General features: G+C 44.2%; 1 protein-coding gene across 1 annotated transcript in view; it reads left to right on the forward strand.

Moving 5' to 3' along the window:
* Positions 1 to 480: 480 nt before the first annotated feature.
* The window catches only part of MICAL3 (microtubule associated monooxygenase, calponin and LIM domain containing 3), a 220,536-nt gene continuing 196,603 nt past the window's right edge, over positions 481 to 24,413 (forward strand). The window contains 1 exon segment of the mRNA XM_048502423.1: positions 481 to 869. The gene's annotated coding sequence lies outside the window, so the exon portion shown is untranslated.

Consider the following 24,413-nt stretch of genomic DNA (forward strand, 5'->3'; position numbering starts at 1 on the left):
ATAAAACGTCCACCCGTGTCTCAAAGCGGGACCGGTCCCCGGCACTTCGGTCCCGTCGGCAGTTAAGCCGGATTGCTTTTCTCGGTTCCTGTATTTTCCTTCCATTTATTTTGGGGGCGCTTCGTTTACATTGGCTCGCTGGAGGTCAAGGCCGCTCTTTCTTCCCATGCAGCAGGCGGTGACGTTTGCAGGGCGTGCGCGGCCGCTTGCTGCCTTTCTCCGTCCCTCTCCCGCTTTTCCCCGGGACTTCTCCCTGCACCTGAACCGCCCTTCACCGTTACTCGTCGCCCCTTTAAAACCCTTGCTCCCGAGCCCTGCTGCAGTCCTTTGAGCCTCCTTTGGCGCGCCTCCCATTGGCTGCCCGGATTCGCATCCCTCCGCCTCTCCTCGTCTCAGAGCCAATCGCCGCCCCCGCTTTTTGTAATCATAATTCGGACTGTACCACCGCTCCTTCCGAGATGGGGGGGTCGGTACGGGGGAAAGACCCACGCTTGGCGCGCTGCTTCTCATTGGTTGACTCCCCGCTCGCTTAACGCTCCGAGCCGGTCAAACGGTGTGTGTCTCTTTAAGCAGGCAAGGACGAGCTGGCCGCGGCTCCCTCCCTCGTGTCCAGCAGCGCTGACCGCGGCCAAGGTGTGTGTGAGACCCACTCGCTGTCGCTCCTCGTTCTCCGCCGGACTCCGGGCGCAGAGAGCCTGGGCTGAGCGCGATGCGGAGCTTGCAGCGCGGAGGACCTTGATTGAGCGCGCCTTGGCAGGGACCCGGAGCGAATCCTGGCAACCGCCCACTCGTGCCAGCCTGGCCCCGATGGCTTAGCAGCACCCGCCGAGCCGATCGCCTCCCGGACGGAGCATCGGAGACATGAACAAGTACGGGAAGCTGCAGTGCACCAGTGGGGGGCGGGGGGAAAAGAAGCGCCCGCCCGCTCCCGAGCCCCAGTGCTGGGCATGGGAAGGCTGCGCAGGGGGAAGGCTGGGCGCTGGACCCTCGGCTTTGCTCCGCTGGGGTGGCCTTGCCCTGTTTTGCCGGGGAGGGTGATGATCCCCGCGGGGGACATTGCGGGGCAGCCACTCCAGCGGGGGCGAAAGACACGGGAAAGGTGCCCGATGCGTGCCGTGCAGATTTTTTTAAAACGCATTTTTTTCCTCCTCTGAGTAAGAAACCTCCTTTTCTTTCTTGACCCGACAATAGCGGGCGCAGCGCCCTCCGCGGGTGACGCGCAGAATGCCACTCGTCCGGGCGCGTGTGTGTGGCGGCTGGCTCTCCACCGAGGGAGGTTGTGGAAACGTCCGATTCGGTTACTAGGCACGGTCCCCTCCTAGACAGTAAGAGCCGCTGCCTTTTGCATTTCGGAGTAATTACTCCGGGGTGCAAGAACGTCACGTGCAGGGCCCTTTGCGATGCCTTATTTCTGTCGTTGCTAGAAGAGGATTCGAATCCTGTCCCTCCCGTTTGGTCTTCAGAAGTGCAGACTGCAAGAAAAAAGGCGGGAGGAAGTGTATGTTTTGAAATAGTCGGGGCTGTGTAAATACGGCCAGAGTAGTTGACTGTTTAAGAGTAACTGATCCGCATTAAGTGACCCTCCCTCCATCCTCTGTATGCGTCTGTGCTTTATCTCGTTTTTAATTCCTGAGTAGGGGCGTCAGAAGCCCAGCCCTGGCACCGAGTTGGGCAGCTTGAGGATTTTGTGCGATAAATAACAATGCAGAGGCTCCCTGACTACCTTTTGAGCCTCTCTCCCTTCATTTGCTGCCTTCATTTGCTGCTTCCCCCCCCCCCCTTTCCATCCACTGGCATTCCCTCCCCCATCCGAGGTCGCTGGTGATGCGTTTGGTTACTTAGGCAGGCCCAGACTTGCAGGGATAATACACTTCTATGGAAGCCGTGTGTGTGTGTGTGTGTGTATGGTGGTTGGGGTTGAGGAATGCACTTTGTCCATGCTCAAATACAGTTCCATCTCAGCTACTGCAACATGTTTCAGAAGTGACCCCCTTGGGTAGAGCGCAGCAGGTCCCTGGGCAAAACGTCCTTGTGGAACAGTGCCTCAGAATAAACTGGGATTAGGCACAGTGTTGGGGTCTGGTAGAGAGGAGATTCGCTCCTTGAGGTTAAGAGCAGGTTACGGTCTGCAGAAATTCTCTCCCAGGGCGCTCTTTGCATCTCTTATCAAGTTTGTACAAGAGGCGGAGGGGCTTAGGGTCACTGTTGCAGAAGAAGAGCTGGATCTGCAACCAGATCTAGAGTTTCCTTTATCCAAACAGCTGTGTGGGTGTCCTTGGGCCATTATTATTATTAATTACTCTTCATATATCGCCCAACCTCCAAAGGGCTCTGGGTGGTGAACAATAAGGCCAAAACGGCAATATACAAAATGTAGTAATAAATATAAAACAATGAAAAAATGTTACAATACTAACAAAGCAGCAGCACATAAAACTATTATTAGCGGCGCCCGCTCCCATGCTTAGGAGGGGACGTAGCAAACCAAGATGGTACAAACAGAATCAGCGGGGGGGGGGGGGGAGAGCATGGGCAAACATCCCTGCAGCCCTGTGGGATGTAGACTCCTTTGAGCTTTTTTTGTGGTCTAGGCAGGGCAAAGTGGCCAGCAGAGAAGGTGCTCCCAGTTGACAGGAGCAAGGGAGAGAATATAACTTCGCTTGAAACCAAAGATCTCTGTGAACCTTGTCCTGAACAGAGTTGGGTCTGGGGAGTCGGGAAGTCTATTTTGGAACGGGGAAAGAAAGCAGAGGGCAGCTGGCTTGTAATTTCCAACCACTTGTTGTGAGGGCTTTTTAATTTTGTTGGGGCAGTTGTGTTTTAAGCTGCACTGAGGATTTGGATGTCTGGATATTTTTGGAACTCTTGAACAGTAAATCTTATCCAAATCCTGCCTCATGTTGGACGGAATTCCGTTTTTCCTCCTGGGTTGAGTTTTTGGTTGTTTGCGTGGTGTTTCACTGTTTGTCAGACACAGCTCTTAAGCAGCACAGAAATTCGGGAGGGCTGACACATGCGTGCGCATGATAGAAACTTCTTTTTGCCGTGCATGCATCTAACGTCTTTTCATCCTGCACAGAAGGAGATTCAGCGACCAGAGATCGTTTTGTATTTTTTCACTGAGCTGTATACAATGAGTGTATATTGCCCCCAGGAGGTAGGAAGTCTTTAGTGAGACTCTTTTTATAAGAATCAGTGTAGAAACACTTGTGCTGCCATCCAAGATGGCACATACCAACTTGAGCCCTGCAGTGTGCCTGAGGGATTTTCAAGCATAGTCTTGTTTGAAAGTTGTTCAGAGGAATTACAGTGAAAATTCCTCCTCCCTTCCTGCCCAAAATTTGGTTGGCACTTGGAGGTCATCACCACATGGGGGTTCCAGGTGAGTGCATTCTGGCTCATTCTGTGAGACTGGAATAGACCATATCAAATGCTGCTTGGGAAAAATAAATCCAGCCATGTTTTGAAATGGTTTGTATTCAATCTGAGTTTTCACTTACATGTACAGAAAGGCAAGTTTGCAAAGGTCACATGTGGCTCAGTCTAACACACGCTTATGCCCTCAAACCCTGAAAATAGTTTATTATTGCATGTTTATCCTGGTATCCCTCCAAAGGAATGTATGTGGCTCTCCTCGCCTCCTTTTTATCTTCATGTTAATCCTGAGAGGGAGGTTAAGTTGGGGGGGGGGGGGCTGGCCCAAGAGCACCCAGCAAGCTTCCACGACAAAAGGAGAATTTGAACCTGGTCTCCCAGACCTTTGTCTAAGACTCTAGCCATTAGACCACTCTGGTTGTCATGAACATTAGAGGGCAACTTTCTCTCTGGGTATGAAGGTCTAGGGAAGCGTTTAGGGGGGAGGTCCGTGCACCTTGGCTGGAGGAACTTGGAGGAAACATGATAAAACTATGATGGATGTTCCAAAGTGCTTTCCATTCTGGTCAGCAAAGAGAAGAACCGTCTTGGGAAGAGGATGCAGGACCTGCCCTTCAGTATGAGGATGAAGAGCATAGGCTAGCTAAAGTTTGTGCATCCCTTCAGAACAGAAGTATTCCTTGTTCTGCATAATCTACTTTTTGAATAGTGTGACCAGATACGAGTTGAATCCAACCTACTTTTCAATGTAGTCTTATTTCCCCAGGCATATCCAGATCAAGGTAGCTTTACAGTGGATCAGGGATCTGAACACCAAGTAACTAGCACCAGTCGCTGCATCTTGCTGGTTAAAGTTTGAATATGGTATTTCCATTTTCTTTGGAGTTTAAGGAGGTGAGGAAAGAAAACTGAGCCGGGCAGCTTCAGAGTTTAGAAAAACATCTGGCCCGCCGAGATTTATAGACTGGCAGTGGCCTTCCAGGATCAGAGGCCCCATCACCTGGTCCTTTCAACCGGAGATCCCAGGGATTGAACCTGGGACCTTTTGCACGCCAGCAGATGCTCTGATGTGGATCCACAGCCTCTCCCAGAAGACGTTACCCGAGGACTGTTTATCGGTTCAGCTTTCCAGCCTGTGGGTCTCTACCTTCCTTTGAGCTGTGCCCAGGCCATTGTTAGTGGAGAAGGGGAAAATATTTCCCTTCCCTGTACCTGTGAGGATGTTGATCTTTGGTTGTGTTTTTAGCCCAAAGCACGCAAGTAGGCATTTTTATGATAGCCAGTGTACTCTCCTCTCTCTGTGTGTGGAAAGTGCTGTCAGGTTGCAGCTGACTTATGTTGAATCCAACCTTATAGGGTTTTCAAGGCAAGAGATATTTGGAAGTGGTTTGCTGTTGCCCACCAAGATCAGGTAGCCTGAGCTGTCCAGGTAAGGGATACTTCCTTACCTACTAGGAAAAGCCACGTTCTTTTGATTTCTTTTCTTAGCATTGTTTCTGTTTCAACGCACCCTTTTTTGGTCATACACTGTAGCAAGCAGACTTAACAGTGGGTGCACAGTAAGACAGACTTCATAAGGCATAGAGCTGGAGGACAAAGAGGCCTCCATTGTGAACATCCAGTTTTGCTTAGGTGTTGCACGGATGGTGTTTCATGTGCAGTAATTTTGTTCAGTCTCTTTCTTTGGAATTTTAAAGCCAAACTTGTCTTGCTCCTTAGGGCATTAGGCCAAGGTGTAATAAGCATGAACTGGTACACAAGTGTTGGAGCGTAGCTTATAGGCATGCAGCTTTAAATACGGGGCCCCTCCACCACACGGTGTTTCGTGTTCTGTTAAAGGAAGGCTGCAACAGTTAGCTCATTCAGTTAATTGGTGGTGCATTAACACGAACGGCAAACAGTTATCTTAATGCTCTTTGCAGTTTCTCTGTCTTAAGGGAGTATAAAAAGGGTTTAGCATACTCAGGTCAGGCTAATGTAGTCTTCCCAGGGGACTCCTTATTGTAAAAATATATACCAAAGCCTTGTAGAGCTTGGCTGGTTATTGCAAATCAATGTGGAATTTCTTCTGGGTTCGGGCAGCTGTCTTCTACAGCCACATTATGTTTACCTATTCTTCCGTCCCCTCACAGACATTATCCTTTAGTGTATCGTTGAAGGCTTTTACTGCCAGCATCACTGGAGTGTTGTGGGGTTTCTGGGCTGTATGGTGGTGTCCTAGGAGAAAATGCTACTGGAACACGGGCATACAGCCCGGAAACCGCACAACACTCCATTATCCTTTAGTCTTTTTCTCATTTCTCCTACCTGTTCCATGCATTTTATAAGCCTTTCCCCTCTTTCTTCCTGTGGCCTGCTGTCATTGGAGCCTGGCTCAGGTCCTAGGTTAGTCCTGCTTCTTCATTCTAGATTGTGCTGCTTGCTGTACTCTTCTCTACTTTCTGAGCACCCCAGCCAATAGCAATCTAGATGTTTTTTGGCCTGCCCCCATGTTTCTGTGACCTTAGGACAACCCGGGCATTGCTTCACTGCTACAGATCCTTTCCTGCACTAAAACTTAGCCATTTGTGACAACCATCGTGTTTATATCTCTTGAGAATCGGTGCGGTTTCGAACCACCCTTTTTTGTTACAGGCATGATGAAAGTCGTTGAAATTTTAGAGCCCTGTGGTAGTGGATTGTGATTACAATTGCTCGTTGGCGAAAAGCCACTGACTTTTCTGACATGAGGCTATTTCATTTTAGGGCTTAGATTGTATGGTGTGTCTGACTGCCGTCTGAAGAGAAGTTGGTGAACAAGCCCTGAGGGAATTAAGGTTACTTTTAGAAAGGCAAATGAGAAGCCGTACCAACAAAGGCTTAGGACTCCCTGCCAAAGCTCGTGGTAATTAATTTCAGGAAGATTTCATATGAAGCTTTTGTATAAAGAGTCAAACTGCACGATTGCCTCAGTATTGAAGCAACCAGGAACTTGCAAGAGGAGGACCTGGAATCTTTTGCCCACCAAACAAATGCTCAATCACTGAGCCGTAGCTCTTCCCTGCATCTCATATCTGTTTCCAAGTGAAACTCAGAATTGAAATGGAAGACATCTGGCAGATCAGTCTGTGTTGTTGGCTTGCTTGGTTAACTTCAAACATTAAAGTTAGCTTTATGATTGTTTGTTTTTCCTCTTTACTTCTTGCCATAACGCTGTTAAAATTCTGAACAGTGGATACAGGTCCCTATCGAATGCTTCATTTGGGTTTCTCAATTTAATGTCTGCTGTTGCAATGTGGCTGACCTTGCAAAATCTAGACACTAGTTTTCAGAGGCTAAATCTGGAGCACGGTAGAAATTGGCAGAGGCTCCTCAAAGCAGTCAAAATCAACTTGAATAATGAGGAATTCATTTCAATCAGCCTGGATTGAAATGAGATCCTTTGTAGATGATTGGAATTTAAATATACTGTCCTTAGTGTATACAAATTCAGGCTCTGTGATTATATTTTTTGTTCTCGGTTCTGTAGATACCCAGACCTTCCTGGCAAGGCTTCTGATTCACTGTTGGGAGATTTGATTGGCTGGGAAGACTTTTAAAAACATTGCTTGTCAGCAATTGCCACCACGGCACAAGGATCTGCACTGTGTTACTGTAGTTAAGCTGTGGCAATCGTTTTGTGGCTGGCTCAGCCTCCTGTGGTGGTCATGTTGTTCTAGCTCCCACCATGCCATGTCAGAATTCCAGATGTGCCCACAGGCACAAAAAAGGTTTGGGACTCCTTTCACAAAAGAGTGAATTTACCCCTTTTAATGAGAATGTGGGGACCTCTTTGTTCAGAGGCAATACTGGTATCAGGGGAAGGTCTCGGCCTCTGTGCTGTGTTGCTGGCCCTCCAGAGTAACTCACTGGCCATTCTATGAGAACGCTGGACTACGTGGACCACAGGTCTGATCCAGCAGAGCTTTTAATTGGATCAACTTGTAACTGTGGTGTGCACTTTCCTGATCTGCCCCTGCATAGCATTTGTGTTAAATTAAGAGGAAGGACCATGAGTATGAAGGGAAGAGAGCACTCCAAGGGCAAGCAGGCATAGGACATATTGAAGTTAGAGTGTCGTGGGTTTTTCGGGTTGTGTGCAGTGGTGGGAGTCAGATAATTTAACAACCGGTTCCGGTGGTGGGATTCAAATAATTTAACAACCAATTGTTTACAAGCGCCATTTTAACAACCGGTTCTGCCGAACTGGTGCGAACCTGGTGAACCCCACCACTGGTTGTATGGCCGTGTTCCAGTAGCATTTTCTCCTGACATTTTGCCCCTATCTGTGGCTGGCATCTTGCGGGCAAAATATCAAGAGAAAATGCTACTGGAACATGGCCATACAGCCCAGAAAACCCACAACACCCTAATGATTCCAGCTGAGAAAGCCTTTGACAATACATGTTGGAGTTGCCTCTGCATTAGAAGAGCTGAAAGCTGGCATAGTGTAGTGGCTAAGAGTAACTTCTTCGTTCAGGTCTTTCCTCACTTAGTCTTTGGGAAGCTGCAGTTTCAGCCCCACCCTTCCATGTGCTATATGTGGTTCTGAGCCTGACTTTAAAGTGGTTGTCACAAGGATCTAAAGCTAATTTATGTGAAGTGCTTTGGATACGTGTAATGAAAGCTGACGAGTAGTATCAGGCCACATAGAGCTTTTGGGCTTGTATTCAGTGTTGCTTGTAAACTGCACGTTCTCTTTCTGGCTGTGTTGCTATAAACAGAGAGGATGTAAATCTTGGAGCACCACAGTGAATTCAGGAGAATTCTCTTTCTTGCCTCATGTCACCTGAATGCATTGTACCTGATACACCTATCTGGAAACCTATCTCCCCCCAGCCCCTTGAATATGCCTTGTTAGTTTCCGGGAGTGGAAGCTGTGTTTCGTACAAAGCTGGCAGAACATCTGCCTGTTCTTGACTAGTGTTCTGTCATTGGGTATGCGGAAGCAAAGCTGCTTGTTGGTGCAAAGTAGATCTTCCCTGTGTGGGCGTCCTGAACATCTGTACAATTTTAAAGCTTCTTTTAAAAGGGAAAATGTTCTTTTTTGGCTGACTCTTGCAATTTAAAAATAGGCAGTGCCCCGGGCTGTGGTGTGGCACTCAGAGGTGAACCCTACGGCAGAGGAGATACAAGAAACCTTCAATTAAGTTCAGAGTTGGCCCTTCTTGACCTTGTATGCTGTTGAGAGATGTCAAAATGTTAGAGGAATAGCTGTGATAATCTGTAGGAGGAAATGCGAGTCCTGTGGTACCTGAAAGGCAAAAATAAAATATTTTAAGTCCTGAAGATTTCATGAGACTCTCGTGTGTATTTCTTTTTTGCTCAAATTTATGTCTTCTCCCTTGAGGAAATTTCCCAAAAGCTTAGTACATTGAAACAATGAAGATTCTCATAGAACAGAATCATAAAGTTGGACGAGACCACAAAATCAAGTCCAACCCACTGCCGTGCAGAAAGACAAAACCAAAGCACTCCTGATAGATGGCCATCCAGCCTCAGTTTAAAAACCTCCAAAGGAGGAAATTCCACCATACTCTGAGGCACTGTATTCCTCTGTCGAACAGCCCTTACTATCAGGAAGTTCTTCCTAATGCTGTGATGGCGAACCTTTTTGAGACCGAATGCCCAAATTGCAACCCAAAACCCACCTATTTATCCCAAAGTGCCAACGCGGCAATTTAACCTGAATACTGACGTTTTAGCTTAGAAAAAACGGTTGGCTCCGAGGGGCGTGTTACTCGGGAGTAAGCTTGGTGAAGCAACTGTGCAACGCTTCGAATGGGTGAATCACGACCCTAGGAGGGTTTACTCAGAAGCAAGCCCCATTGCTAGCAACCAAGTTTACTCCCAGGTAAAGGATCGTGCCCAGGCTAGCCTAGATGTGTGTGGGGGGATGTGATTTTTGCCCCCCCCCCCACATGATGAACTCTGTGCATGTGTGCCCACAGAAAGGGCTCTGAACCCATGCCATAGGTTCGCCACCACTGTCCTAATGTTTAGATGTAATCTCTTTTCCTGTACCTTGAATCCATTACTCCGTGTCCTGGTTTCTGGAGGAGCAGAAAACAGCCTCCCTCTTCAGCATGACATGCCTTCAAATATTTAAACGTGACTACCATGTCACCCCTCATTATATTTTATCTATTCTGAATACCATTTCTGGGAAAAGAAGCTCTTGAACTCAAATGTTTACCATGATTTTAAATGTATCATCACCCTGCATAGTATGCTTTCTTGATTTCAGTGGCCACAGGCATGAGACTGGCATCAAGCAGATCATTTGTAATGCTAGAAAGGGGAATTTGAAGATGGAAATCATCCACGGCTCCAGTGTCAGAGAGAAGTTTGAGGGTGCAATCTAATAACCAGCTACAGTGATGGATCGCTTCCATTTTTGCTTCTCCTTCCTGGATGTATCAAGAGCTGAAGCTGATACCAACCAGCTACTAGGCATGAACACCAATCATTTTTATCAGTAAATGTCAGGTATGAGGTTTATTTAACCCGAAAATGTATGGCCAAGCGCAGCATGGCATGGAGTTCTCTCTCTGCTTCCTCTTCTGATGCTTTCCATGTTCTGGAGGGCTTAGGACTCCATGCTGCACTGAGCCTGCCCAGCACAGAAGTTCCCAAATCCATGTGGGTTTGGGAAATGGCGCGGGGAGGATTGAAAAAGCCAAATGTTATTTGGCTTTTTTGGGGCCAAAGTGTATTCCACTTGTCACATGCACCTCTTTTTAAAAAATCTTTCAGGGTTTTCTGTGATTTGGGTTTACCAAATCACCAAGCCTACTAGCCCCTGAAGTCATCTTAGCATGCTACCTGGGATGCTGACAAAGAGATTTGAAGATTATAATCTTTCTCCCCCTCACTCCTTCTCCACTTGGGTTTTCAGCATTCAGCCTGATAAAGTGTTCTCGAGAACTCGAAAGCTTGCCACTCTGTTGTGGTGTTTTGCTTGCTCTTACTGAAAGGTATTGTATGGTATTTGTTGTTGGCTTTTATATAATTCAAATGGCTAAGGAGATGGTTTCTCTATAGAGCACACTCAGTTTTTGGACAGCTACAGTTTGCTGCAGTTGTGTTCAGAGGAACAACTTCACATTTTATGAACTCTGTACGGCTTTTCTTTGTTTTCAGCTGTCTCCGGTCTTGTGACCTTTATGGAATTAGCCAGTATTGGGAGTTTAAATGCAACTCTTTAGTTAAGTGTATAATTTAAGATATTAGTGAGCAGAAGGAGCTAGCACTTAACTGTTTTCTCTCAGATTTCTCCCTCTGGCTATAGGGCATAACATCTACTCATTCAGAAAACTCTTTCTTCTTCTAGTCATAGCCAGTTAGGGTAGGTCTTTTTGATCTCTGCACTTTTAAAACCATACTTAGGTTATATTTAAAATAAAGACCTTTTATGGCTGGCTCTTGCAGTTCCTATCTCTCTTGCTTTGACCTGCAGGAAGGTCTTCCCCTTAAGGGGCAGGGTATGAATCTGGAAATGAAATGGTTGTATAGCTGAACCATAAAGGCTGGTATTGGAAGATACAGTCTGAAAGGCCTCCTAAAAAAAGAATGGCACATGTAGCCAGGTTCTGAGCAAATCACAATTCCACTGAGTTCCGTTGAGCTTTATTTATTTCAGAAGAAAACTAGTGACAGTTGCTGTAATTGACCTACTTTGCAGTGATGTAACATTTCTAGAAATATTGAAGTCATAGGGAAGAAAAGTCCCCGCCCCCACAAGAATAAAAAAGAGAAATATTGTCGAAGGCTTTCACGGCTGGAATCACCCCAAAATGAGAAATGCTTTCCTACCAAACCTGAACTTATCTTACTGCATTTACAACACAGCTTTGTAACTCAGCATATAAATTATATTATATGGCAGATTTATGAAATTTAAAAATACAAATGTCTTGCAATGCCATCCTAAGCCATTTATATCGTTGCAAGCCTATTGGCTTCAATTGATCCTGACAGTTTTCTACAAGAAAAATTGCAAAGATGCCTAATACTGAAGAGAGAAAATTGCCAAATGCTGCGCCCTTTTTGCTACCTTGACACGTGTAACTGATTTTTTGCCAATTGAGACTTTATAGTGGTGAACAACTGTGTATTGTGCTGGGAGGCCTGTGAGAACGATAGGCCAACACCTGGTCTTTACAGGCAGCAGAATGAGATAGAATAACAGCTGAGGTGATAAAATGGATCCCACTATTTGAGACTGCTGGCAGGAGAACCACATTTTTAATGTCCCCCTGCTTGAAAAAAATTCTGATGATTGGCAGCTGATATATCAGAGAGAAGGCAGGGCTAAAACTTATCCACAGAGTGGTTTTTTTAAAAAAATGTTTGGAGCATTTGAAAATGTCACCCACCACAGACACACCTGTAGCCCAAATTAGTACAGTTTAGTCTTCCACCTTAAGATTCTGTCACCTCATGCGTAGACTGGATCTCATGGCAGCTTGAAATGACAGCTGAAAACAAGAGAGAGAGGAGCTGAACAAGGTCAGTTGATGGAATGAGGTGTACATATACCCTGGAAATTGAGCGAGGAGTAAGTGAGGTCGAGGAAGCAAATGGAGGATCAAGACTCCGTTTCTCATTAAAATGACAGTAGAATAAATTGAATATTATTGTTATTATTCACCTCTCATATTGTTTTCCTTGAAGGAGCTGTGAATATGTCCCTGTTGTTTTACTGTCAAAATGGCATGTGAGGAAGGTTAGGCTGAAAGGGTGACAGACCCAAGGTTAACGCTGGGAGCTTAATGGTAAGTGTGAAGATTTGAACCTGTACTTCTCTAGTTCTACTTTAGAACCATTGTTTCCCCCTGTGCGGTTGGAGTACGTAAGCAGTAATATATGGACAAGACCATCTTAAAGGGAACTGTTTGTGTGAACAAGAAAGTATTTATGATTCTAAGTGGTCTCTTGGTTGAACTCATGTACCCAGTTCTCTTAATCTGCACGACGGTTGATCTCTCACCTGCTGTAATTGCAAGTGGGCGGCCAGTTAAAACGGGAACAGGAGAATTTCTGCATTCAGATAGAATAGAATGTATTTGGTTTTTCCAACGTATGTTTCTTGAGCTGCTGGTTTTGAGCTAAAACCCAGGAAGCTTTCTCAATGGCAGAAACTGCTAGTGTCCCGTAGAACAGGTTGTATGTATTCGACAGCTGCTGAAGAGAATTCAGCATGAATTTGTTAGTCTTAATAAGTTTCCAGCTCGCTTCAAAGGTAGAGTGCAGGCAGTTCTAGATAGTATCTCTGAAATGAGTCAGTCAGTACCCAGGAGGTCACGATGTGTTTTCCCCAGCCCTGTCTAGGACCCTGCTTTGACCTTGTTTAGCATAATGATTAATCTAATACAGAATAAGCTTTTTGATAGGCCCCTGGGCCACCAGTGTGAAGGAGCTGCAAGATTGCTTTCTGTCTCCGAATAAATGCATTTTTTCCTTCCTAAGGGAGATGGTAGCAGGCTTTCCAGTTGAATTCACTGGTGTATTTCCTGAAATAGGTTTAACCTGGATTATTAATATAAGCTATGGTTTGCCGTGGCTTCATGACTGCCTGGGAACAGCGGGCACTTTCTGTCTGCTTTGAAATACAGTTAGCTTTGCTGTTATCTGCTTGGACGGTGTCATTTGAGGCCTTTGTTTTGTGGCAGGACTATTCTGGTAGTACTGTCACCTCATGGATGATATTCAGCCTAGAAAGGGTGTGAACTTTGCACTGGTTCATCTTGGGGAGCCCTTGGGAGAAAATCGAGTCCCAGTTGTTATGCCTCGCCTGTTGTGTGTATGTGTAGGCAGAGCTGCCTTCCTCAAAGGCTGTGTAACTTTGGCTGCGTCAGCTGTATGTGCAGTTCAACCATTACAGCGGCAGCCTTTGTTCACTTATTCTTGGCTGTTGAATTATGTTGCCCACACATTTTTCAATTTGTGATGGATATTTATAGAGGAAGTATACAGTGACATGGTGTAAACTGCTGTACTGTACTATCAGCAGTGCGGGGTGGATGGGAGCTTGGTAACAGAAGTAGGCAGCTGGGAGCACCTTAGATTCTGATGATCTGGATGCCCCTTTTCTTTTAACCCTGGAAGGGATTTTAAACATGTATTTATTTGATTCATTTATACCGGGGGTTTGCAACCTGCAGCTCTCCAGATGTTCCTGGACTACAAATCCCATCAGCCCCTGCCAGCATGCTGGCAGGGGCTGATGGGATTTGTAGTCCAGGAACATCTGGAGAGCCACAGGTTGCAGGCCCCTGATTTATCCCCTGCATTTCTCAACAGTGGGGACATAAGACAGCGTGCATCATTCTCTTCTTCCCTGTTTTTTCCTCACAACAACCGAGTGAAGTAGGTTAGACTGGGAGAGTGTGATGGGCCCAAGATCACCCAGTGAGTTCACGTGGCATGAATGGGGATTTGAATTTGGGTCTCCCAGATACAAGTCCAACACTCTTAACCGGTACAATACACTGCCTCCGCACTGTGTGCACTGGTTGTGCTTAAGCGTTAGCATCTTTCTGGAAGATGCTCCTGTCGCCTCCCTTTTGTTGTGTGGGGAATATTGGACACAGGGAGATGCAGATTTTCTGTGGAATCTGAGCCAGTACACAAATTACTTTCACCTTTCTAATAAATGTAGACTGCCTCCATTGCACTCTTCAGTCTCTAAACTGGGAAAGAAGGGAGTAGAATTTCTATACTTTAAAAGCTTTGCAGTTCTTCTGTCTGGGGAAATTATACACATTTCTTTGTGCATGTCCCAACTGGGGAATCAGGTTTGGGGTTTTTTTTTTACCATTTGGGAGGAAGGCTAGGAATAATATGAGCACTGGTAATTTTTTTTTAGGACTAGGGAGAAATTGAGAGTGTTAAGGGAAGAGGTGTTTAGAATTATGTTATTAACCGCTGGAGGCTTATAATGCAAATTTGTCGTGACTGGTATGTCTGATTGATATGTTGTGAATTTTTCTCTGCCACTTGGCCCTGAGGACCAGAAACTTGAGTAGCATTTCAAGTTGAAGCTGGTATTTCCACAGCAGAAGGGGGTTTTGAGGAAGAGAAAATCGGTGAAACAGGGTAAGCAAGTTATGTCAAATGATTTTAATTTTTTTTAAATGCCCAAAGCAACCATCTGTAAAACATGTTTTCTGGAAGATTGAATCTTAGCTGTTGGAAATGCGTTTGTAATTGTGACTTAATTGAACTTAATTTCTAATTGAAGTAAATTAGAACATGCTGACTTGCACTTTGACTGTCCCCAATTTTTCTGTTGAATCGTGTAGTCAAGTTGAACCACTACTTTGCTACTTTGGCACACGTTGAGACTTCAGATGTACTGTAAATGCCAGCTAGGTAAGTACAGTTTTGGGGTAAGCTAATCCAGTGTTCTGCTTATCTGCTCTTGAAAAAGTTTATTAGTAGTACACAATTTGAATGGGGTATCCGTGTCTAGACACTGTCAATGAGTAATCTGTTTTACATAGTACTTTCTATGCATGCTGGTACTTGTGGTCCTTTGATTCCTTTTTTCTTTTTTAAGTCATTAGAGCAGATAGCGATTTGTTTGTGCCATGCAGGGGGATTGGAGATACCATCTTGTTTATAATGGGTGTGGGCGGAGCATGCCCGGGTTCATCCATGGGCTGCCAGGAAATCAGTTCAGTTCAGTTAATGAATCTTGCTGATCTTCCTGTCTTGAGGCAAACCCATTCTGTTGTGGCAGCGGTGGGAGGAGAGGTGGAGGTAAAGGAACTCCTAACTTGCTCTGACAAAACACAGGACAAAACACACCCTACCCTTGAAGACCATTGGAGGTGGAGGGGAGCTGTTTGGGGGATTTTGAGGAGGGGAAAAAGCAGTGATGGGATTCAGCAGGTTCGCACCACTTCGGCAGAACCGGTTATTAAAATGGTGCTTGTAAACAACCAGTTGTTAAATTATTTGAATCCGACCACCGGAACCGATTGTTGAATTATTTGAATCCCACCACTGGGGGAAAGGATTAAGCACCTCCCCCGCTGCTTCTCCGCTCCTAGCTTCCCTCATCTGAAGTAAGTTTTTCTTGTTCTTAAAGCATTCTTGGACTATCCATGTATGCTTTTGAGGAGCACATGGTTTACTTCAGGGAGAGAGAGAGATCTATTTTGACCAACTTGCTATTTCTCTTTGTGCAGAATTTGACTCTGATCCTGCATATCCTATACCCCTTATATGAATTTTGCACGATGGACTGTCTGAATCATACTCACCCATGAAATACACATTAGATAGCCAAAATAGTTCCTCATATATTGATGGCTAAACGAGGAAACAAACCCAGGTTTGTTGCTATGTGATATGTGGGTGTGGCCTTAAATGTTTTCTTCCACAAACGACAAACCACCAGTGCTGCGACAATTTAAAGCAGGAATAAAGCCCAGCTGCTTATCATCCAACAGATCTTTCATAAGGAATTCCCATTTAGCCTGCCTTGATTTACCCTTGCTATTGGTTTCCTCTCACTGTTCTGTTAATGGTGCTGAGGCTAGTGGTTTTTATCTGCTCCCTTCATCTTCCTAGCACATCCTGAAGGCTCTTTTTACCACTCTGAGCAGTGCAGAGCGCCCTTTGTGTGGTGATGGGATTGGCTTCATAGTGTGCCTGTTTGAGTGGGAAGATACAACGGCTATCTGGTTACAGGGCACGATGAGGTATTCAACATGCCATTTAGAACTTGGGTCACATTGCTTTTGCTCTTATCCTGGGGGCGAGAACATATCTGTGTTGTGTGACACACATTCATGTCCTTGCAAGGTGAACACTTGAGAAGTTTGCAGTAATTCTGATGCTGCAGATGCATGTATGCGAGCAATATTTGAACAGGCAGCACAGAGAAGAAAAAGAACACACCATAATGGCCATATTGTGTAAGAAATATTTTCTTATGGTTTACAAAGAGGCGATAGTTGAGAATACTTTGCAAAGCCTGAAAATATTGTATGCATTATATCTCAACATTCAAGAAGACATCACTAGAGTGATTCATCTCAGTGGCGTTCTAATATTCTCCATCTTGATTACTGTCTTCTTCAGGAACTAATTCATGGAGCCAATGGAAACAAAGGCAAAATCCAGTCTTAGATAGGACAGGCAGCTTAACCTATTAAGTTAATTAAAGATGAACATTAATCTGGAAACATATTATCTAAGCTGAGTTGCATCTTTCTGCGTGCACTGAAGTCAATAGGATTAAAAGGGTGTTACTCTGCTTCAGCTTGCAGTGCAAAGACTCTGAGGCTCATATGCTCCTTGTTTCTAGTGACTTAAGTACTTAAAATATCATTTAAAAGCTCCTGAATTGGTAGTTGTGAGGATAAATTGGAAGGGAGGTGAACTCTAGGCCCCCACTGGGAAAAACGCAGGCTGTAAATGAAGTAATGCATTTATACGTGGTTTCTTCTTTAAAGTACAAAGTCACATTTTACCTACTTCACACTGTTTGTGGCAAGCTTTCAAAAAAGGTTTGCTGAAAAGCAAACAGAAATTGAGCCAACCCAGCACAACGTCATTGATATCCTGACAGAAGAAGTACCCCAGTGCCCTGCCCAGGTGCTTTTTATCGAAAGAGGGTGATTCTTTGTTGAGTGTGAAATATATGGGATGCTTAAGGTGAGTCCTAGAACAGGAGAGAGGCTACAAAATCACAAGAGTCTTTGGGCACAGTGGCGGGTGTGGGAAGATACATTGTGATCCTGGCTGAATTTTATGGGGGTGATAAGATTGCCTGTATCTTACCAGCAAGCGTTCAGTTTCATTGCATTTTTTGGGCACAGCGTGTCCTTAAGGGCCCTTCATCACTCACTGAAAAAACAGAGAGGCATATACAACACATGTGAATGCGATTCATGCTTGTTTGCAAATGGTGCTCTGTGGTGTGTGTGTGTGGATTGGCTGTGGCTTCCTGGTGGATCAAGTTTGGCTAGCATCTGTGTTTGCCTCTGTGTGATGTGAAATGGGTTAAATGGCAAGCTCTTCTCAGCTCTTGTGAGACTGTACTGCTGAAACTCTCTTTGCATATATTCAAATATTATTATTGCACTAGTTTTTGTGGGTTGTTGGCTAGGTATTTGTGAGGTTCCCCCATGAAACAAAGCTGTGCAGATGGATTTCTAAGCGTTTTAAGTAATGGCCAGGTGAAGTGAATAAGGGCCTGTCACGAAAAAAGTTTAAGTCTTTCATTTGCAGGATTTTTTCTCGGAGCTGCTGCCTTTCTGCAGCTTGCTGCCTGTTTCATCTGGCTTTTGTTTGCACAAAAACACTCCTAGAAACAAGGAAACAGAATTCCTCTTTCTTACATGGTTGTGTTGTTCAGTCAGTTACAGATCCATATATAACAAGTGTTGCTGGTAATGGGCACTGATTCCCCTCCTGGGATCTTTAAAAATGTGCTGCAGTTATGAAATAGGCTTTTTGCAAACTGAATAATTACACGAGGGCCTCTTTTACTCTGTTTTGTTAAATAGAAGCATTAACTCCGAATTTTTAAAAGTAGCATAACCCATCTTAATTTTTTTTCTTTTGCTCTCTGATTTCTGGATGTGTGTGAACTGCCAGAGCCAAAGCTACGCTTAAGAATTCTATACTGTATTAGTGCTTGTGAGAGTGTAGCAGTAGCGTACCACAAAATTATTAATATTGTTGATCATTTACCACTTGGCTATTGTAGGTCACTCAGCAAACATCACATGCATTTTCATAAGATCCCTTTCAGGTGACCCCTTGTTTCCATTTTTAGTACTTCAGACTGTGACTTGTCCAAGGCCACCCACTGAGTTAATCACCAGGTTGAGATTTGAACCCAAGCCCAAACCTCCATCTATTGGGCATCACTGGCTAGATTTATACCAGGCGTATTAGTGTGAGCTAATTTTGAATTAGTCATGACCATCTGTGCGGAAGTGGTTATGAGCATTTGCCCAGTATGAGCTCCGTGGCTTGCTCCTTTGTATACTCTGCCAAGAACTCCAAATTCTGCAACCATTTCTCACTGTATTGTGCATTTTAAATTACAGCTAGGAAGATAGAATATCTAGTCAAAATATGGGCTATGTACAGTCTTACTGTTAAATTTGGGAGAGGCCTGCCTCCTTGAGATCAGTGCTTCTGTCCCACAGTAGTAATGCTTAATAATCAATTCATCATTATTTTTATTGCTGTCTGTTTATATACAGAGCTGATTTTGTAGTGAAATAAATATTGACTGGCTGACTGAATATTTAAGAGCAATAGCCAACATTAGTATAGTACTTTAGCGTGTTTATACCCTTCAACTGGTAATCTTTATAGCCACTCTGCAAGGTAGATCCCTGTTATGTCCCTGCTGCAAGTGAGAGCTGATTCTTTGATGATAATGATTTATCTTAGGCTACGAGTGAATTGTAGCTTTGAGTTTGGGGTGATCCTGTTCCCTGTCTCATTAATTTGACTTGTCTCGTGTATCTGTTTAGAATGAACCTTCAGAAAAGTGACTTGCACCAGCTTTTTTTGGTGTGTGTGTGTGTGTGTGAAATTTTCATGTTATGTTCTCTTTCTTGTAGTTCTGTGGCCATTGTGAGGTTGCCGTCAATCTAGAAGCTAGCATTTAAGGGTAAGTAGCGTGTATGGAGTTAGTACAAAAAGAAACAGCACAGATCTTGGATTCAAGTTCCAGTATAGCCGCGAGCTCTTGCGAGGCTTGTATAATTTGCACTCTTGTCAGCCTTTGTTTCCCACGTATATAAAGAGATCAGTCGTGAGTTGTTGCATAGAGATTTTGCGGAGAAGAGAATTGCTGGTTAATAGATGACAGGGTTTTATTTACGTGCACCCTCAAGGCTCTTGCTGTTTATATTATGGTAATGTAGATTATGACTGAAATTGTCGAAAGGTAATTCTGCGTTTTAAATGCCCAAAATGGTTGAAAGGTCACTGCTTTAAATGCCAGTTCCAGTATGACATGTCTAATTAGTCATAAAAGTTGCTCATTGCCTTCCCAAACAATGAATGTTAAACATTTAGGCATTTAAATGATGATCAAAAGCTGGAGTCTCTTAGGAATTACAGGGAGGTTGATTGGCTTCTAAGAATTAACATTTAAATTTGTACTTTCTTCCCTCTGTTTGTAGTCAATAATTAGTGGTGACATTAAGAGCGGAAGTTTAGCTGAAAGTCTGCCATATTACATTTGTAAAGAGGAGTCACCAGAACGCCTTTGCTGTTTCTTTGATATTGGAATTCTACACTTTACACAAAACAAATATATACACAACAGCTTATTCTTTAATAACTTATTGTATTAGGACAGAAGGGCCTAAAGCCCTGGCTCCTGGCCACTGGAAATGGCACCCCGTCCCTCAGTTATGTGTTCTGGAAGTTCACTTTCAAAGTTGCCTTCAGCACCCTGAGGGCTAGAAAATTGGAAATTCCTGTGCAAATTTTAATCTTGTGTTGGAAGTTGAATGCAAAGTGTTAGAATTATTAGGATGTTATGGGTTTTCCAGGTTGTATGGCCGTGTTCCAGTAGCATTCTCTCATGACATTTTGCCTGCATCTGTGGCTGGCATCTTCAGAGGATCCTCTGAAGATGCCAGCCACAGATGCAGGTGAAACATCTGGAGAGAATGCTACTGGAACACGGCCATATAACCCTGAAAACCCACAACAACCTAGTGATTCCAGCCATGAAAGCCTTCGACAATACATTGTTAGAATTTTATTAATTATAGCTAAAATAGTACTCTTGGCAAGATATAGCATCTGGGAACGTGAGTTTCCATTTTACTAAGGCAGTTCCCTAGAATTTGTGTATACAAAAGTAGAGTTGTGGACAGTGCTTGTTATTACCTTCGTTTAGAGGGTAGCTGAACAAAATGTATTGAGTTTGGGGGGCCCTTTCAACATCTTCCATTTTTTTCTTTCTACCTTATTAAATATATGGAAATATAGACAGCTTTTATACTCTGTATGATGAGGGCTGCAAAAATTGTTCTTGGTATAGAATTGAAATTTGATTTAATAACCACAGATTTCAGAAGCTAAGCAGGGTTGGCCTTGGATCGTATTTGGGTGGAAGAAGATACTCTTGAGGAATATCAGGGTTGTGATGTGGGGTACCTCTGTTGTCTTAAAAACCCTACAGAGACTTCCAGGGAGTCAAGTGTATGCCACCTTGAATTCATTGATGGAGACAAGCTGGGATACAAATGCAAGAAGTAAATAATCATTTTTTTCCTAAAGATTCTGTCTCCTCTATTGGGTTAAATTTATAGCTGTGTAAATCTGTCAACCTTGTCCATCCCAGTCATTTTTTCTTTTCATATTTCTTCCTTTTTGCTCAGTCCTCCTCTGGCATAAATATGTCAATGCCTGCTGTAGTCCCAGTGCATGCCAGCACCTTCACACCAGTAATGCTCTTTGGTTTAGGCTTCCCTGTAGTTATCCTCCATAAAGATATGAAGGACTGAAAAGAAAATGGGAAAAAATCAGTCGGAAATAAATGCACTTCGTCTCGGGTATTTTTCCAACTTTTCCACTGGAAATGTTGAGCAACATTGAGGAATACTGGAAAAACTCCCTTGTGAGTGAAATGTTGGAGTGTGGAAATTTGCATGGCTCTGCCACTTTAGTGGATATATTTGTAATTTTGCTTGTAGAAAACTAAGGCGTTCATACTTTTAAATTTCATAAATATGCCAATTAACACAATTGTATATGCTAAGTAATACATGCTTTTATGATGTTAATGCAGATAGTGGTGTCTGGCTTAAGGAGGGTACGTATTACATAAAATCCACTTGTTCCAAAAATTACTCCCCGCCCCCTCCAGCCTCCTGGTTTGGAAATTTCTGGAACTTTTACAACTGTGATTGTAGGATAGTTCCTGCTTTCTTGAAATATGCAGCCAAATGCATAGCTTGTTCTGTATAAAAAATTGACCTGAGAATGTGTTACTTGAGTCGCACTTTGCTGTAATCCAAGGCTAACAGAGCTACCCCCATGTATACGACAGCAGGATGTATCCCTCCTGCACTGCGAGGCCAGCAGCCCCAGCTGTTAGCATTTAGTGAGGAATCTGTTGAGAGTTCAATCAGACAAATGTTGGAAACCGGAGAACTGGATCATATGAACTACCTTGGAACACTTCAGATATTTAATCTTCAGGATTAAAAACTCTCACAGATTTTAAGAATGAGGATCTAAGCAGACTGTATAGATAGTGTGTTCCTTTGTGCTCCAGAAAAAAAAATTACCTCTGCCAGAATGTACATTTTCTCCTGCAATCTATAAATCTGTTTTCAAATTCAGAGCCAGCTTTAAATAGTCTTCTAGGGCACTTGCAATGATCGTAAGGAAATGAATGGTACAAGATTGGAGTGCGCACGAACATGTAGTTTTGCAGAAAGATAATTTTCAATCTAAATCAGATAAGCTCAGCAAGAGCGGAGTGTGTGGGGGAAAGCTGAAATAAACACAAGTGGCAGCTTTTGAAACCTCTTGTGGTGTTGATGTGAGAACTGTAGTTTTAGTGTACTTAAATGAGACATAAATCGTTGGCTCAGCTGTTGAAGTGTTATGGAATGTTTATGAACATTCCATCTGCTCAGAGGTTTAAGGGGGAAAATTTGTCAGCAACCTGGGCCTCAAGACAAAAGGTCAAGTGCTGGTTGGTGTGTGTGAGAGAAAACGAATGCTACGTGTGTGAGTAATGAGGATATGCATATTGTATTTGTTTGGGGTAAGAGGGAAGGGTAATCGGCATAAAAGTTATTGCGTACAATAGACACACCTGCAAACTTCCACTTGCTATTCTTTTAACTACTTCCTGCTTCCATGTGAGATTGACGTTTCCCTGTTCTAGATTATGAAACAGGTTTATTTGGTCCCACTATATGTTAGGAGGCCACATCTGCATTGAATGTTGACAGCAAAACTGTGCCCTTTTCTAGTGTGCACCTAAACTGTACTACTGACATGAATGCAAGCCTGCAATTTCTTAATGCTGCAGCATATCTGAATAGATGCAGATGTGCAAACATTTGATTGTCAGCCAAGGGAAAATGTTCCTTTCTCCCAGCTGCAATCCAGGTTGCCATGTGGGCCTTCCTCTTCTCCCTGCCTGTAGTCACTTGTGTAGAACAAATGTGGGTTATTACTGTAGGTATGAAGAAAATGCAAAATTGTGGGATAGGGAAACCAGCCTTTGCTCAGTGCAGCGCTTTAAAGACTAACCAAATAAATGGATTAACTTACTGTTGTTTATTATCATGCTGGGCTGCTGCACTTGTGAACTATCAAATCCATGGCTCTGGATCAGAGTGTGACCCCAGCTCTTTTCTGAACCCAGAACCTTGGTGTTTTGCACTTGAACCTAATGTTAATTAAAATCTAGACTGCTCTAAGTCTGTGGAACAGTCCTTGCGTGTACTAAAATTGAATTAAATGATGCATGTACTATTTAAATTAACTTAAATACTTTGCATGTGTGTTATGTGAAAAAAAGCTGGGATCTCACGCCCTTTCTCAGAATTGTAGGGCAAACAAATGCTGCTTTTTAAAAGATTCTGCTTCATGGGGCGGGGGGGGGCGGGGGGGAGGTCAGACCAGGAAATGTTGGTGAATTTTGCATGAACTTGCAGATGTGAGCTCTTTTTCCGGGTTCTGCTGTAGAGGTGTAAAACAGGGATGTGGCAGAAGATGGGCCTGCTGATCAGTACAGCCCAGTTGGGCTTGCCTAGGGATTAGTGGCTGCAGGGTCCTCCAGTATACGTGTTGTATACTGATATTGTGTGTGGCAGGACACAGAGAGAGAGGTTGTTGGTTCTGGGCGGCTGGGTCTGGATTAAGGGAACCAAACAATCGGTTGTGGCCTAGCCAGGGCCATCTCATTTTCCCTTCTTCGGTGCTCTGACTTGCAGCCCTTGGTTGGGGACTGGGGACTGGTTGGTAAATGGTCAGTGCTGCTGATCCAAGGAGGCGACGCAAAACAAGGAGCTGAGCATGTTCTGCCTTCCGTCACAAAACTGAATAACTGCTTTTGCCCTGTAGAAAAATGCCGTGCATCCCTGCCCCAGTTCACTTCCAGACGGGTCCTCCTCCCCTGCCCTGTCACTGTATTCTTGCTATTTTGAACCTGTTTTTAGAACCACCCACGAGTCCATCTCATCCTCTCTCGCTCTTTATGGGGAAGCAAATTGAAGCACACAGGCCCTGCAGGCATCCGGAACGTAAACAAGGCTCTCCGAAGAACTCTTTCATTTGTGTGCTATGTTTAACCTTAAAGCTAGCCAGTCCAGTCATATCTGAGATTCCAAAAGAGCCGTAGCCGATCTGCTGGTGGTGAAGTCTCTTAAGAAGTTCCACAAAACCCAACCACGCTTTGACCTGCTGGCCTCTGGTATCTGAAGGCGATACCACTCTCTGCCTGCGGGAAAAGAAGATGCCTCGCTAGTTGATCGAGTAAACAAAGGAAAGTTGAAGGCTTGTTGCAAGCTGCACAGTCCTTGCCATCTGGGTGAGGCTCAGATATTTGGTTTCCCTGCTGGAGGCATAGGTGTGGAAGAGCCATAGAAAGGTGGCAGTCGAGAAGCAAATGACATATGCTTCTCGAGAGTGAAACACGAGAGGCCATGTTCCTTCTATAAGCGGTATGTGTTGGCAGAAACATGAGTACTGCACTTTACTGAATAAAACCCTGATCTCCCCAAAGCCTTCATTCAACAGTCTTGTGCTTAGTTCCTAATGAAACCTATAGAAAAGATCCTTCTTGCTTACCTTTCTTTTAAATATAGTATACATCCAGGAAAATGTGATGGGTTTTCTAAGGACACGTGGATAGCCTGTAGTTAGAGACATAAGCATTAAACTTGGTTATGGGATTGTATTTTGCAGGGGAGGTTGCTATGACAGAGAAGGTATGGGTACATCCTGTGGTGGGATTCAGCAGGTTTGCACCACTTCAGCAGAACCGGTTGTTAAAATGG

This window comes from Sphaerodactylus townsendi, linkage group LG06 (assembly GCF_021028975.2).
Source record: "Sphaerodactylus townsendi isolate TG3544 linkage group LG06, MPM_Stown_v2.3, whole genome shotgun sequence".
NCBI classification, from domain to species: Eukaryota; Metazoa; Chordata; class Lepidosauria; order Squamata; family Sphaerodactylidae; genus Sphaerodactylus; species Sphaerodactylus townsendi.